General features: G+C 45.1%; 1 long non-coding RNA gene across 1 annotated transcript in view; it reads left to right on the top strand.

Annotated features, from left to right (window-relative positions):
• Positions 1–14700, top strand: part of LOC139023402 (uncharacterized) — a 43525-nt gene extending 28825 nt beyond the window's left edge. The window contains exons 2-3 of the long non-coding RNA XR_011474528.1: positions 13376–13522; positions 13686–14700. This is a non-coding gene — a long non-coding RNA (uncharacterized lncRNA). The remainder of the gene's footprint in view (positions 1–13375; positions 13523–13685) is intronic.
• Positions 14701–14928: the final 228 nt, after the last annotated feature.

The following is a 14928-nucleotide window of genomic DNA, read 5'->3' as shown; positions in this document are numbered from 1 at the left end:
AAAAAAAAGACTGCATGGCTTTAAGGTCAAATTTCACCCTAAAGTCAATGTCACTGATACAGAAAAAGAAAGTGAATGAATGATAGCATTGTCAGCGAACACGTAACTGACCTCAGACATATAATCAGTAGTATGTTACAAAGCTGATTGTTAGCAAGAGGTGGAAGCAAGGTTGTGAGTGAGAGTGTATTGACTGCAATGAAACAAAGATGACTGCAGGAGCCAGGAAACAATGTGTGTGCAAGTGTATTCTATTGGAGTGGTGACCTGTATTAGGAACTCATAARAGTAAGTGGCCACAAGGAGGCCCCTTCAGGCTATTCTATAGTTGAAAGAGAATCCTACATAGTAGACACAATACATGAGTGAACCCTTCACCCCCACTTTTCCTTCACCTTTCCTCTGACTCTCCTCTATCTTTCCTTTACTGACAGTGAAGGAATGTGTCATMTTATGTCCCACAATGACACAAAGTGTAGGATTGTAGAGGTTCATTCGAGGCTCTTCCAGGTTTCTATTAAAACAGTCGGCTCATGATTCGTAGTCAGAATAACCTGCAGGCCTGGTCTGTTCTATTTTTCAAATCAAAAAGCCATGCAGCAAATGAGATTCAATACAGAGCAGCCCTCAACCCAGACTGTGCCTCAGTGGCCTGGCCGTGTCTAATCGATTCTTCCCCGGTCGCCCTAGCTCCGTCGTCTCACAGTGCACCATTCACGCCTCTGTAATAAAGTTAAACTGAGCTGGCCTCGTGGAGAAAATGAGGGAGGGAGAGATGGAAAGAAGGAAGAGAGGCGGAGTTAGTCTGTCTGTCAATGTGGCTAGCTGCTAGGCGGTGAATTCACCAGCGACTATGCGTCTGTGACATGAGAACGCAGTGGCCGAGAGTGATACCTCGATACCATTCACTCACAGCAGCGCTGCTGTGTCACCTGCTTGTAAAACATGGGAGACAGGATCTATTCAATTCATGATGCACTGACTGTGTCCTTGGTAAGTTCTTCCTCTATTGAAGTCTAAGTGACTGGACAAGCCACGTTAACTGGATAGTACACACAGACAGAGGCGGTGGAGGCAGCTCTCTCTCCTTCTCCTCCATCCATCCGTCCTCTGACCCCATTCAAACAAAGAGACATGTCTGAAACGAAGAGCTGGGCTAAGGGCTCCTAATGCTGTAGACTTATCTCTGTCGCATCTGTTTCTCCCGGGATGACTGGAAATCTTATCCGAACGGCAAATCAACTTACGATTTTGAGCTTTTCTACTTAACGTACTGTGCACTGCGACAGTAGTACAAMCCTAAGGGAATGCCTAGCAGAGCACCAACTAAACATCACATGATCCTATGGCTATGGGTTGATGTAAGCGAATCCTATCATAGGCTTAGGTCAATGTTACTCATGACATTTGCTTAATGAGGAGGGTATGGAGTCTCACTCATATTATTGACCGAGCAGCTGAAAAAGCTGAGTTGATATTCAGTTGTCCTCTGCTAGAYTTATTAGTGTACATTGTCCTCCACACATCTCAAGCTTCCCTGCTGTCGTTTGCTACTCTCACCAACGCACACAGTACATCAGCTTGCCATGACAGATGATGTATGAGGAGTTGCCATGGTAACCGCCTGCCTCATCGATAGCAGATTTGGCCATAGCTTGTCTCTTGCTGTGCTTGGCATTACGTCAGCAGAAGTGAAAGGTGTTTTGGCCGAGCATTTGTTTCCATGCCCTCTCTTGCCACCCACTCAAAGGGTTAATCGGGTTAGCGAACACTGTGATTGGAGGGCTGGTGGTATAGAGTGATGGTTTTAGTATTATGCAAAGAGTTATCATGTGTCTGTGTGGAATATTATACTGTGCCCGGTAACAATGTTAAAGGGTAAGTGGAATTGCATGGTGATGTAATACCCGGAAGAAAACAGTGTCTGTGTGTATGTGTGTGTGTGTCTGTCTGTGTGTGTGTTCCAATTAGGGCACACCAGGACACAGAATGACTCAAGTGTTTGGTTGGTCAGTGGCTATGAGTAAGACATTTAGAAATGGAAAGTTTTTCATTTCTTTCTACCTCAGCCCCTACGTTAATACTACTCATGAGACATAAGCATTTTCATTATGGCTATGTCTCATGAAGTCATGAAAATGCACACAATATCGTATACAAACAAGATACTGTTATTTTGCCATTAGCCAGAATTCTCTAATTATTGGGGGATGTACTTCTGTGTTTAAACAGCGGCTCTGACATCATGTGCTGATACTTTAGATATGTGTGAATGTCTTATAGGACAAGTCTGCCCTCTACTGGGGGAAATGCACATTACAAGAAGACCAAATATCCTCAGTCAAATTTCAACATAATGAAATCATTATATTTGCGATTAATATTGCATTCATCAATATCCTGCTTCGATTATTGAATACTTTTTTATTTTTCATATTCTCACTGAGATTCCTCATTCAAAAAAGTCTTAGAGCTACTTCAACGTGTTTCGTGAATGTGATGCAAAACATGTCTGATGTTGATTGATGTAACGCATGAAGTAATGTTCATATGACGAAGCATAGGCTGCAAAAAGTTTTACAAAACCTTGCTGGATCATCGCATCAACATGTTTTTCGTTGATCGTTAGGTTGCAATTTTGTTACATTGGTTAGGCTTGTTGGAGACACTGGCGCACATAACTATTTGTGCGTTCGGGGTGAATCTATTTCATCAACCCAAACCACACATATTACCCCCAATGATCCAGATGAACCCCGAAACGATGAAAAATGACCATGTAGTGTTTAAAAATATATATACACATTAGACTAGCTGTATTTTGCTTAAAATTACCATAAATTATTTCACCTGCTGGACAGCTTAAATTGCGAATACAGCTCTTAAAACATTTACCTCTCGGGAGTTAAATAAAGTTGGTCTGATATGTTAAACAAAATTCCCTTTGCATGTAACAACAGTTTCTCTCGTATTATTTCGGCATTCCGGTAGGCTACATGTGTTGCTTTAAAAACATGTGTTGCTTTTTTTTAAAGTATGCAAGTTCAGTTAGTCATTCATTTTGGCATTTGACGTCACGCTATTGAAAAGGCATGTTTTCCTCATAGAATTAGAATAATTGAATAGGATCTCTATGGTTTTGTAACACATACATTATTGTCATTACATTTTGGCCTATGACGTTACGCAATTTAAATAGGGCCTGAAACTGGGTTATGGTCATTCAACTTCTGTTGCAACTTCTACAGTTGTTGGTAGAACCTTGATAGTTATTATAAATCTAATAATTATGTGTGTCAATTCACTAGACCCTCAGTTTGCAGCCAACATATGGTCACTAGTAAAATGCCTCAGAGGAAAGTGATGCCCTTTCCTAAATTATCCATGGATTGAGATTGGGATTTGTGACTACTTATTCTCTGTACTGGCCAATGATTATAACGGAGATTCTGATCCAACAATAAATTCATACATTTTGCCCCTTACCTGATAGGATAGAAGTTCAATATGTAGCTATATATAGTGGGCTAATGTCAACTCGCTGGCTCATCGTTGCCAATGAAAGGAAGTTAGGCTAGCGAGCAAGCGTTTTAACCAGGTAGCCTAGGGCATGATACACTAGCACAGGATGCCGCGCGGTGAAACACCGCTTCCCATTCATTTCAATGGAAGGAAAGCGGTGAGAAGCGGAGCGGGCGGGGGACTTTTGGGCGGTGCGAAGGTYGTGTGGGAGGCGGTGAAAAGAAACTTTACCCAACTTTATGCAAATCACCAGCAGCGACCGGCGATATTGAAAAAATGTAGAACAATTAGACGCCCTATAACCCACACATGTATCAATCTGATCGATGGATTGTGTTGTGCAGTAAGCAGTCTCAGGTGTATAACTGTGACTCCTTCCACCTTCAAAGAATAGGCAAGAGGGCCAATCATGGAGAAAAGTAATACACTTCATTATTTCTATGCTACATTGTTTGTCCTCGTGTGTACGTTCATGTTTTTCAGCATAAAGTACTCTGCAGCCACTTAGTGTGATGTGGTCACCAGGTGAGGCTAGCTACACATCCTTAGGCATACAGGTATTGTTATACTCCACAATAAGCAATAACATAGCTAGCTACGTTATTTCATCTATCTGCATTGCATGGCAAATATCAGCAAGGCAAGCTTACAAAATTGTACATTCAATTTGCAGTAAATGCTTTAGCTAGCTAGATTCTWTACATCCACTGTTTCKCAKGACGACAGCCTGGTTTGCTGGTTTTCTCAGGAGTCCCTAAAACAACAACCAGAATTACAATTTCATACTCATGTCACAACACCCATAAAGCTAAATGGCTAATGTTAGCTAGTCAGCTAGCTTGCTAAATCGGGATTTACGTAAATTAACTTTATGATAAAAAAATATGCATAATCATTTGTCTCTACATTAACTAACATTTCTGTCAACTGTACATTTTTAGCATGAMTCGTTATGACGTTATAATCACATTTGTTTCCATCCTAGTATTTTTGTCAGCCATCTTTGCTGAAGAAAGTCTCCAGCCTTGGGTCACATAGTGTCAAATTCATCATGGGAACTACTCAATATGATTGGTCATCGCCCAGCGGTCACTGCTGGTTATTTGCATAAAGTTTTTTTCACCGCCTCCCACACCACCTTCGCACCGCCCAAAAGTCCCCCGCGCTCTCCGCTCCTCACCGCTTTCCTTCCATTGAAATGAATGGGAAGGGGTGTTTCATCACGCAGCATCCTGTGCTAGTGTATCATGCCCGTAAGACAACGTCCAGGTTTCGACCCAAACTGTTTTCTATACTGAGTATTGCCAACCCAGACACCAGTGGCGATTTTAGCATGTAAATCATGGGGGGGCAAAAAAATTAAACAAGTCGAAAGCATGCCAGCAAAGCCACTACACAACACTAAACAATACATTAATTGCACTATAATGGTGACAAACGGTGCCCACAAACGGCCTACCTATCTTACCACTGCTACACCTGGCTATCAGCGGAGCCTTGTCTGGCAGCGAAACAGTTCATTCAGCCTGTCACGTTGTTTAAATGATTGAAAACAGGCACAGGAATTCGGTGACGTAGACCTCCGAAACTGGTGCATGGAATGAGCAGCAGTACCAGGGCATCCGTGACCGTCACCGTCCCCCTGACACCAGCCTCGGGGACGACCACAGGGATGCGTTGCGGGTCGGTCAGGGCGCCGATGGTGAAAATCCCTGGTCAGTGAAGCATCCTCCCCTGATGCGCTGCATCAGCAGCGGGACGACACCGGCCTTGAGGATGACCACAGGAACGCGGTGTTGGTTGGTCAGGGCCAGTTGCAGCGGCGTCGGACGGACCAGTTGCAGAAGTTGCGACGGCGTCGGACGGGCCAGTTGCAGTTGCCGAAGTTGCAGCGGCGTCGGACGGACCAGTTGCAGAAGTTGCGGCGGCGTTGGACGGGCCAGTTGCAGACCAGTTTGCGGCGGCGTTGGACGGGCAGTTGCAGCGGCGTCGGACGGACCAGTTGCCGAAGTTGCAGCGGCGTCGGACGGGCCAGTTGCAGCTGCCCAAGTTGCGGTGGCGTCGGACGGGCCAGTTGCAGCTGCCGAAGTTGCGGTGGCGTCGGAAGGGCCAGTTGCAGCTGCCAAAGTTGCGGCAGTGTCGGATGGACCATTCCCGCTCTCTCCATTTAGGGTCGGTTATTTTGTCACATTGTATAAATGATTAGAGACAGGTGCAGGAATTCATAATAGGGGGGGTTTAATACTCCACCCAAAATATACAACATGCCATGAAATGGCACGGGGACGAAGCCCAAAACAAACACGCATACAAAAACACAGAGATGTAACRCAAACAAAAGAGCGAGGTAAAACCTCTAGTAAATACACGGGACGAGACCCGCAATATTTTACACGGGGCGAGACCCGTAAAAACAAGTTCACAATACACGCAGCACAAAAGCCAAAATAATAAAGCACAGGTACTCACAGACCAACGGACTTGGGAACAATAACCGACCAGACAATGGTGAACAGAGGGCACATGTATACAATTACTCATCAGGGGAATTGGAATCAGGTGTGCATAATGAGACAGTTCAGTGACGCCTAGAGGCCTGTGACGTAGACCTCCGGAACTGGTGCATGGAATGAGCAGCAGCAGTACTGGAGGAATCCGTGACACAGCCTCATTTACTGCCTTAGAAAACATAACTGAAATGGCTGACTTGCTTAAACAAATGTGGTTTCTGATGACAACTGAGATGTACATACATCGGCATAAGGGGACGATAAGCGGATAAGTGGCAATTCCGCTAGAGATGGACTGTAGTCAATATAAATATTAGTTTTACACAATATTAGTTTTAGCGGCGAAATGTACAGCAACAGAATTCAGAACATGGGCCGTTCTTACGGTGTTCTCTGTAACACCTGTCAGACCATAGGATAAAAAGGGGGCATACTATAGCCTCTTACAATATTCATGATTACATTCTCTAATAAACAGGTTATAGGCTACATGTGCACCATCAAATCAGAACAGTACCAAAATTAAGAGGGGAAAACAGACCCAAATTATTAGGGTGAGTAAACACTATCTTCCTGGCATATTAAAATAATTGTAGTGCAGCAGGCATGCACAATACATTTTTAGACTCACCTTGTTGTGCTGTGCTCACTTGAACAGGAAGGTGGCGTGGCGATATTTCTGTCTGGCATTCTCTGGATTTATGGTACTTTCAAAACAACTGGGAACTCTGAGAAAAAAACAAAGTCGAATRATGATGACATCATTGATCCTCAGGTTCTAGCTCTAGAAAGCTCTATTTACAATTTCGAGTTYGATGACCCTTGAAAACGTATTTTCACAGTCGGAGCTCATTTATTCCCGACTTCCCAGTTGTCTTGAACTCACTGAAGTCAAGTTTTCGCAGTTCCGAGTTAACAGTGTGTCACGCCCTGACCGTAGATTGCTTTGTATGTTTCTATTTTTTGTTTGGTCAGGGTGTGATGTGGGTGGGCATTCTATGTTTGTATGTCTATGTTTTCTATTTCTATTGTGTTTGGCCTGGTATGGTTCCCAATCAGAGGCAGCTGTCAATCGTTGTCTCTGATTGAGAACCATACTTAGGTATCCTGTTTTCCCACTTTTAGTTGTGGGTGGTTATTTTCTGTTTAGTGTTTTTGTTGCACCTTTCAGAACTGTTTGTTTTGTCGTTTTTGTTCGAGTGTTCATATTTATTAAAAGTATTATGAATACTTATCACGCTGCACTTTGGTCCTCTTCTCCTTCTCCCGACGACAATCATAACACAGTGGTTTTGAGCGTGGCACAAATCATGCTTCATTGACAGCATGGCCAATGTTGAATGTTTATCATTTCAAACTTGGAAAAGAGCCCCTTAATCCCAGATTTGGGACCACACAGCCACTCCACTGTCACTGATTCCTTCCAAACCACTCATTATTGAGTTTACGATTTCCAACTTGTGTAATGTTTATGTCCAATGGCCGGTGAGCACCGATACATTTTATCTATAATTTCTCTTCATTATTTATCTTCATGTGACAACGATTAAAAAGGATTTGCCAGTAGATTGTCGACTTGATTCATGATGATGACTGCTAGCTAAGATTTTGATAGTATGACGCCAATGACCTTGAGCTTTCTTGGATGGGCACTTCTAATGTAACTCTAGGGCAGCACCCACAGGGCTAGAATTTTCTAGCTCTACCCTTAGACTTGGCGGTGATGTAGTGTCCCCCATCAGTGGAGGGTCCTCTGAGGATGAAGGGGAGGACCATCCTCCTAAGTGAAATTTCATAAAAATAAAAATATTGAAACATTAAAAAAGTGATCCTTTTTTAGATAAAACTATATTAAATATATTCATATGTCACCAAATAATTGATTATATAAAGCTTTTTTGCAATGATGGTCCACAGTAACTTCAACAGCACTGTCTGGGGTAGTACAATGGTGCAGCCGGAAGACAGCTAGCTTCCGTCCTCCTCTGGCTACATTCACTTCACAAAACCTAGGAGGCTTGATGGCCTCACCCCCTTCCATAGACAGACATGGTAATTATGACCACTTCCGGAGGATGTCCTCCAACCAATCAAAGCTTTTGCAGTATGAACTGACATGTTGTCCATCCAATCATAGAATTAGGATCAGATAATTAACCTATTGAGTTGTATTGGGATTGTGCCACAGAGCATTATGGGGGTTCTATGTGTTGAGAAGCTTGGCGATATTGAGTGAAACGTGATAGTTGAGAATTGTTTTGATATTATTCAGTTCAAATTTGTTTTTTCAAATTACAGGAGACTGAAGAGGTATATTATAAATWGTTTTCTTTGTTTTAGAACTTGATTTTTGTGCCCAGTTAGTGCAATTTATTAACATTTTCCTTGCTAACGTGAGTGTGCAGTTTTCTGCACCAGAATAACCAACACTGCTGAAAATGTTGTGGTCTTTTTTTGAAGAACCCCTTTCATTCTCTGGGGTACACAGAAAGGTTGTGAATTAAAAGTGAGGGTTGAGGTCAGTTTCATGAAGAAGGATGAAAAGGTGAGGGCGTTCAATACCACCTTGTTGTAACGGCTCTCGTTGGTGGTATGAAGAGTGGACCAAGGCGCAGCGTAGTAAGTGTTTATGATTCTGTTATTTCAAAAACACTCAAACAAAATAACAAAAGTGAAAACGAAAGCGCATAGTTCTGTCAGGCAGAAACACTAAACAGAAAACAAGATCCCACAACCTAATGGTGGGAAAAAGGGCTGTCTAAGTATGATCCCCAATCAGAGACAACGATAGACAGCTGCCTCTGATTGGGAACCACACTCGGTCAAAAACAAAGAAACAGAAAACATAGAATGCCCACCAAAATCACACCCTAACCTAACCAAATAGAGAAATAAAAAGGCTCTCTAAGGTCAGGGCGTGACAGTACCCCCCAAAGGTGCGGCCTCTGGCCGCAAAACCTGACTCTCTAGGGGAGGGTCCGGGTGGGCATCTATCCTCGGTGGCGGCTACGGTTCGGGACGTAGCCCCCGCTCCGCAAGCTGATCCTTTCACTTCCGTGGAACCGGACCGTGGATCATCGCCGGAGACTCTGGACCGCGAATTGTTCCGGAGACTCTGGATTGCGGACCGCCGCTGGAGACTCTGGACTGCGGACCGCGCTGAGACTCTGGACTGCGGATCGCCGCCGGAAGACTCTGGACTGCGGACCGCCGCCGGAGACTCTGGACTGCGGACCGCCGCCTGAGACCTCTGGACTGCGGATCGCCGCTGGAGAACTCTGGACTGCCGGACCGCCACCGAGACTCTGGACTGCGGACCGCCGCCGAGAACTCTGGACTGCGGATCCCCCGAGACTCTGGACTGCGGACGCGCCGCCTGAGACTCTGGACTGCGGACCGCCACCTGGAGACTCTTGGACTGCGGACCGCCACCGGAGACTCTGGACTGCGGATCGCCGCCGGAGACTCTGGACTGCGGATCGCCGCCTGAGACTCTGGACTGCGGATCGCCGCCGGAGACTCTGGACTGCGGACCGCCGCCGGAGGCTTCGGACTGGAGACCGTCGCTGCAGGCTCCGGACTGGAGACCGTCGCTGGAGCATGATATAAATGTTGCAGCAGCTTAGGCTTCACCTAACCATCAGAAATCTGACATTCTGTATGGGATGAAAACGAGCATTTTTTCCCTTGTGATCAACTGTTGGCTACTAACAAGAGCAGCTCCATACAGCCTATGCGCCTGGTCCATCTGGTCAGGTTAAACTAATTGGTAACGTTATGTATTTATAGACCATTTGTGTGTAAGAAGAAAATGTCAATGTGATCAAATTTAGTTTATATTCAAAATTGGGCTGGCTAAGCAGCCTATACGTTTTTAATCCATAATGATTAACTGGAATTAATCAAATCAACATAGTAGTGATGACGGATGTGAGTAAATGTTTTGTAGGGCCTACAGTTGCATAGACCTGCATGAACAAATCAAATCACATTTTATTTGTCACATGCGCCAAATACAACAGGTGTTGTGAAATGCTTACTTACAAGCACTTAACCAACAATGCATTTTTAAGAAAATACCCCTCAAAATCACAAATAGTCCGGGTTGCCATTTGATTAGCTGTTCAGTAGTCTTATGGCTTGGGGGTAGAAGCTGTTTAGAAGCCTCTTGGACCTAGACTTTGCACTCCGGCACCGCTTGCTGTGCGGTAGCAGAGAGAACAGTTTATGACTAGGGTGGCTGGAGTCTTTGACACATTTTAGGGCCTTCCACTGACACCTCCTCGTATAGAGGTCCTGGACGACAGGAAGCTTGACCTCAATGATGGGCCGTACACACTACCCTCTGTAGTGCCTTGCGGTCGGAGGCCGAGCAGTTGCCATATCAGGCAGTGATGCAACCCGTCAGGATGCTCTCGATGGTGCAGCTGTAAAACCTTTTGAGGATCTGAGGACCCATGACAAATCTTTTCAGTCTCCTGAGGGGGAATAGGTTTTTTCGTGCCTTCTTCACGACTGTCTTGGTGTGCTTGGACCATGTTAGTTTGTTGGTGATGTGGACGCCAAGGAACTTGAAGATCTCAACCTGCTCCCCTACAGCACCGTCGATGAGAATGGGGGCGTGCTCGGTCCTCCTTTTCCTGTCGTCCACGACCATCTCCCTTGTCTTGATCACGTTGAGGGAGAGGTTGTTGTCCTTGCACCACACGGTCAGGTTTCTTACCTCCTCCCAATAGGCTGTCTCATCGTTGTTGGTGATCAGGCCTACCACTGTTGTGTCATCAGCAAACTTAATGATGGCGTTGGAGTCGTGCCTGGCCGTGCAGTCTTGAGTGAACAGGGAATACAGGAGGGGACTGAGCACGCACCCCTGAGGAGCGCCCGTGTTGAGGATCAGCGTGGCAGATGTGTTGTTACCTATCCTTACCACCTGGAGGCGGCCCGTCAGGAAGTCCAGGATCCAGTTGCAGAGGGAGGTGTTTAGTCCCAGGATCCTTAGCTTAGTGATGAGATTTGAGGGCACTATGGTGTTGAACGCTGAGCTGTAGTCAATGAATAGCATTCTCACATAGGTGTTTCTTTTGTCCAGGTGTGAAAGAGCAGTATGGCGTGCAATAGAGATTGCATCATCTGTGGATCTGTTGGTGCGGTATGCAAATTGGAGTGGGTCTAGGGTTTCTGGGATGATGGTGTTGATGTGAGCCATGACCAGCCTTTTAAAGCATTTTATGGCTACAGACGTGAGTGCTACGGGTCAGTAGTCATTTAGGCAGGTTACCTTAGTGTTCTTGGGCGCAGGGACTATGGTGGTCTGCTTGAAACATGTTGGTATTACAGACTCAGTCAGGGAGAGTGACTGAGAAAATGTCAGTCAAGGCACTTGCCAGTTGGTCAACGCATGCTTTGAGTACACATCCTGGAAATCACTGGGCGGAGAGCGTGATCACACAGTCGTCCGGAACAGCTGGTGCTCTCATGCATTTTTCAGTTTTACTTGGCTCGAAGCGAGCACAGAAGTTATTTAGCTGGTCTGGTAGGCTCGTGTCACTGGGCAGCTCTCGGCTGTGCTTCCCTTTGTAGTCTGTAAAAGTTTGCAAGCCCTGCCACATCCGACGAGCGTCGGAGCCGGTGTAGTACAATTCGATCTTAGTCCTGTATTGACACTTTCCCTGTTTGATGGTTCATCGGAGGGCATAGCAGGATTTCTTATAAGTTTCCGGGTTAGAGTCCCGCTCCTTGAAAGTGGCAGCTCTACCCTTTAGCTCAGTGCGAATGTTGCCTGTAATCCATGGCTTCTGGTTGGCGTATGTACGTACAGTCACTGTGGGGATGTCATCCTCGATGCACTTATTGATAAAGCCAGTGACTGATGTGGTGTACTCCTTAGTGCCATCGGAAGAATCCCGGAACATATTCCAGTCTGTAGTTTAGCATCTGCTTCATCTGACCACTTTTTTATAGACCGAGTCACTTGTGCTTCCTGCTTTAATTTTTGCTTGTAAGCAGGAATCAGGAGGATAGAATTATGGTCAGATTTGCCAAAAGGAGGGCGAGGGAGAGCTTTGTGCGCATCTCTGTGTGTGGAGTAAAGGTGGTCTAGAATCATTTTCCCTCTGATTGCACATTTAACATGGTGATAGAAATGAGGCTAAACTGATTAAAGTCCCCGGGCCACTAGGAGCGCCTCTGGATGAGCGTTTTCTTGTTTTCTTATGGCGGTATATAGCTCATTGAGTGCGGTTTTAGTGCCAGCATCGGTCTGTGGTGGTATGTAGACAGCTATGAAAAATACAGAGGAAACTCTCTAGGTAGATAGAGTATCTCATGATAAGCTGTAGACCACACTATCTCAGGTGAGCAAAACCTTGAGACTTCCTTAGATATCGTGCACCAGGTGTTGTTTACAGGACGGATGGCAAAGGCAGATTAGCCACTTGTCGCCTGATCCTCACAAGGCACCCTGATCTTTTTCCGCAAAATCTCAATTTCCTTCTCCAGCGAATGACGGGGATCTGGGCCTGGTCGGGTGTCTGTAGTAGTATATCCCTCCCGTCCGACTCTTTGAAGAAAAACTCTTTGTCTAATCTGAGGTGAGTAATCACAGTTCTGATGTCCAGAAGCTCTTTTCGGTCATAAGAGACYGTAGCAGCAACATTATGTACAAAACTAGTTACGAACAACGCGAAAAAACACACAAAATAGCATGGTTGGTTAAGAGCCGATAAGACGCAGCCATCCCCTCTGGCGRCATCACGAACATGCATAAAGCAAGCTCAGCCCTGTGAGTTATATTGTCTATCAGTTGTTGTCTATGTGTCTGGGTAGAGGAAATCCCCTTCCTAATCTAGTCTAAATATAATGAATATGAATAAATATAAGGTTGCTGCAGTTTGACAGGGTTTTCATCCCCCCAGAGCCAGGAGTTTTTTTTWAAACCATGTGACCTGATTAGGAAAAACTGGTCCCATCATAGCCCTTATAAAACCTTTTTACAACTGATTAATCACTGTCATACCTTWTAGAGTSCAGAGCCTTCCTGGTTAGGTTAACATATAAGGAAAAACTCTGGGCCCCAGGGGGTAGAWATTGCCCCACCACTCTGGGACCTATGGTGGCACCAGTCTGCTTGCAGTTGTCAGTTATCGTCAGGTATGTGGATGATCAGGGCTTTATTCAGGAATGTTTKTTTGGCTACTTTGATGTGTCAAGTGGTCAAGATGCACAGTCTGTGTTTGACTTTGTGAATTTTGAGATGTCTGAGTTTAAGTTCATAGAGAAACTCGTTGTCCAAACCTAGGATGGCGCAGCTGTAATGGAATGTATCTGCTATTTGTATTTTACAGCTAAGTCCCCTCCAGTTCCCTGATTAAGAGGTGATGACTACTCCACTGCACTACCATTGTCAACTTTCTCCTGACATGAACTGAAGCCATGACGTCTCATGTGCCCGCTCATCCACTGGCACATTGAATGTTTACCCTCCATGCACTGTGAGTACCRCTATACATTTTCTCTCATTCCTGTATGTAGTCAATCACATACACAATCACATTATTACACATCAATGATTTTACTCCTTGCTTGGACTAACTCATTCTTAACTCATTTGTCTAACTGTGTAGTGTGTTGTGTTATTGTTTTTTGTCCTCCCAGTCAAATCCTGTCCTGCACTGGACAAGCCTCTGAACACCTCAACTCATGCCTCATACCCTCATTCAATCACTGCTGTGATCCTTTTCCCACACAGTGTAAGTAGCCTCCTCAATTCTTCAAGTTACCAGCCTCCACTGGTCCCCATGAGTGACAGAACACTGAGCCAATCACGGCGCAACGCTCTGTATTTTCTGCTGGCTTGCCCCACCACCACAGAAAGCACTAAGCTAAGCTGAAACACCTGCATTTTGGAGACTCAATGATATATATATTTTTTACATTGGTTGCGAACTGATATGGAACACGTATTAATGCCAAAATAACATGCAAAACAGGCAAGCCCAAACATTTCTGGGATCTTTTTTTTGTTGCTAAAAATATGGGGCTCAAAACTGTTGGGGCTCTGCCCCAACTTCTCTGAATGACGGGTCGCCACTGCCAGACAGTATTTCTTGAGACTAGCAGAACAAAAATATAAACACAACATGTAAAGTCACCAGACATCAACGGCAACAACGTTGCCTATGGGCACAAACCCACCGTCGCTGGACGAGACAGGACTGGCAAAAAGTGCTATTCACTGACAAGTCGCGGTTTTGTCTCACCAGGGGTGATGGTCGGATTCTCGTTTATCGTCGACGGAATGAGCGTTACACGAGGCCTGTACTCTGGAGCGGGATCGATTTGGAGGTGGAGGGTCCGTCATGGTCTGGGGCGGTGGGTCACAGCATCATCGGGAACTTGTCCGGGAACTATCTGGGAACTTGCAGGTGCCTTGGTGGAAGAGTGGGGTAACATCTCACAGCAAGAATTGGCAAATCTGCTGCAGTCAATGAGGAGGAGATGCACTGCAGTACTTAATGCAGCTCGTGGCCACACCAGATACGGACTGTTACTTTAGATTTTGACCCCCCCTTTGTTCAGGGACACATTATTCCATTTCTGTTAGTCACATGTCTGTGGAACTCAGTTGTTGAGTCTTATTATGTTCATACAAATATTTACACATGTTAAGTTTGCTGAAAATAAACGCAGTTGACAGTGAGAGGACGAGTTTATATATATATATATACAGTATAAAACATTTCTTACTGAGCCTTTCTATAAGTCCACGCAAGTTTCTTCAACTGTCTTCTGACTGTGATTAGAGCGATGTTGAGCCGTGATGCCAGCAGATTACAGATGGCCTTCACCGATCGCTCATCATCTTCATTCATCATTGACTCACTCACGCGTTGAAAAG

This window comes from Salvelinus sp. IW2-2015, linkage group LG31 (genome assembly GCF_002910315.2).
Source record: "Salvelinus sp. IW2-2015 linkage group LG31, ASM291031v2, whole genome shotgun sequence".
Taxonomy (NCBI): Eukaryota; Metazoa; Chordata; class Actinopteri; order Salmoniformes; family Salmonidae; genus Salvelinus; species Salvelinus sp. IW2-2015.
Note: the sequence above shows the minus strand (reverse complement) of the source record. Positions and strands in the feature narration are given on the sequence as shown.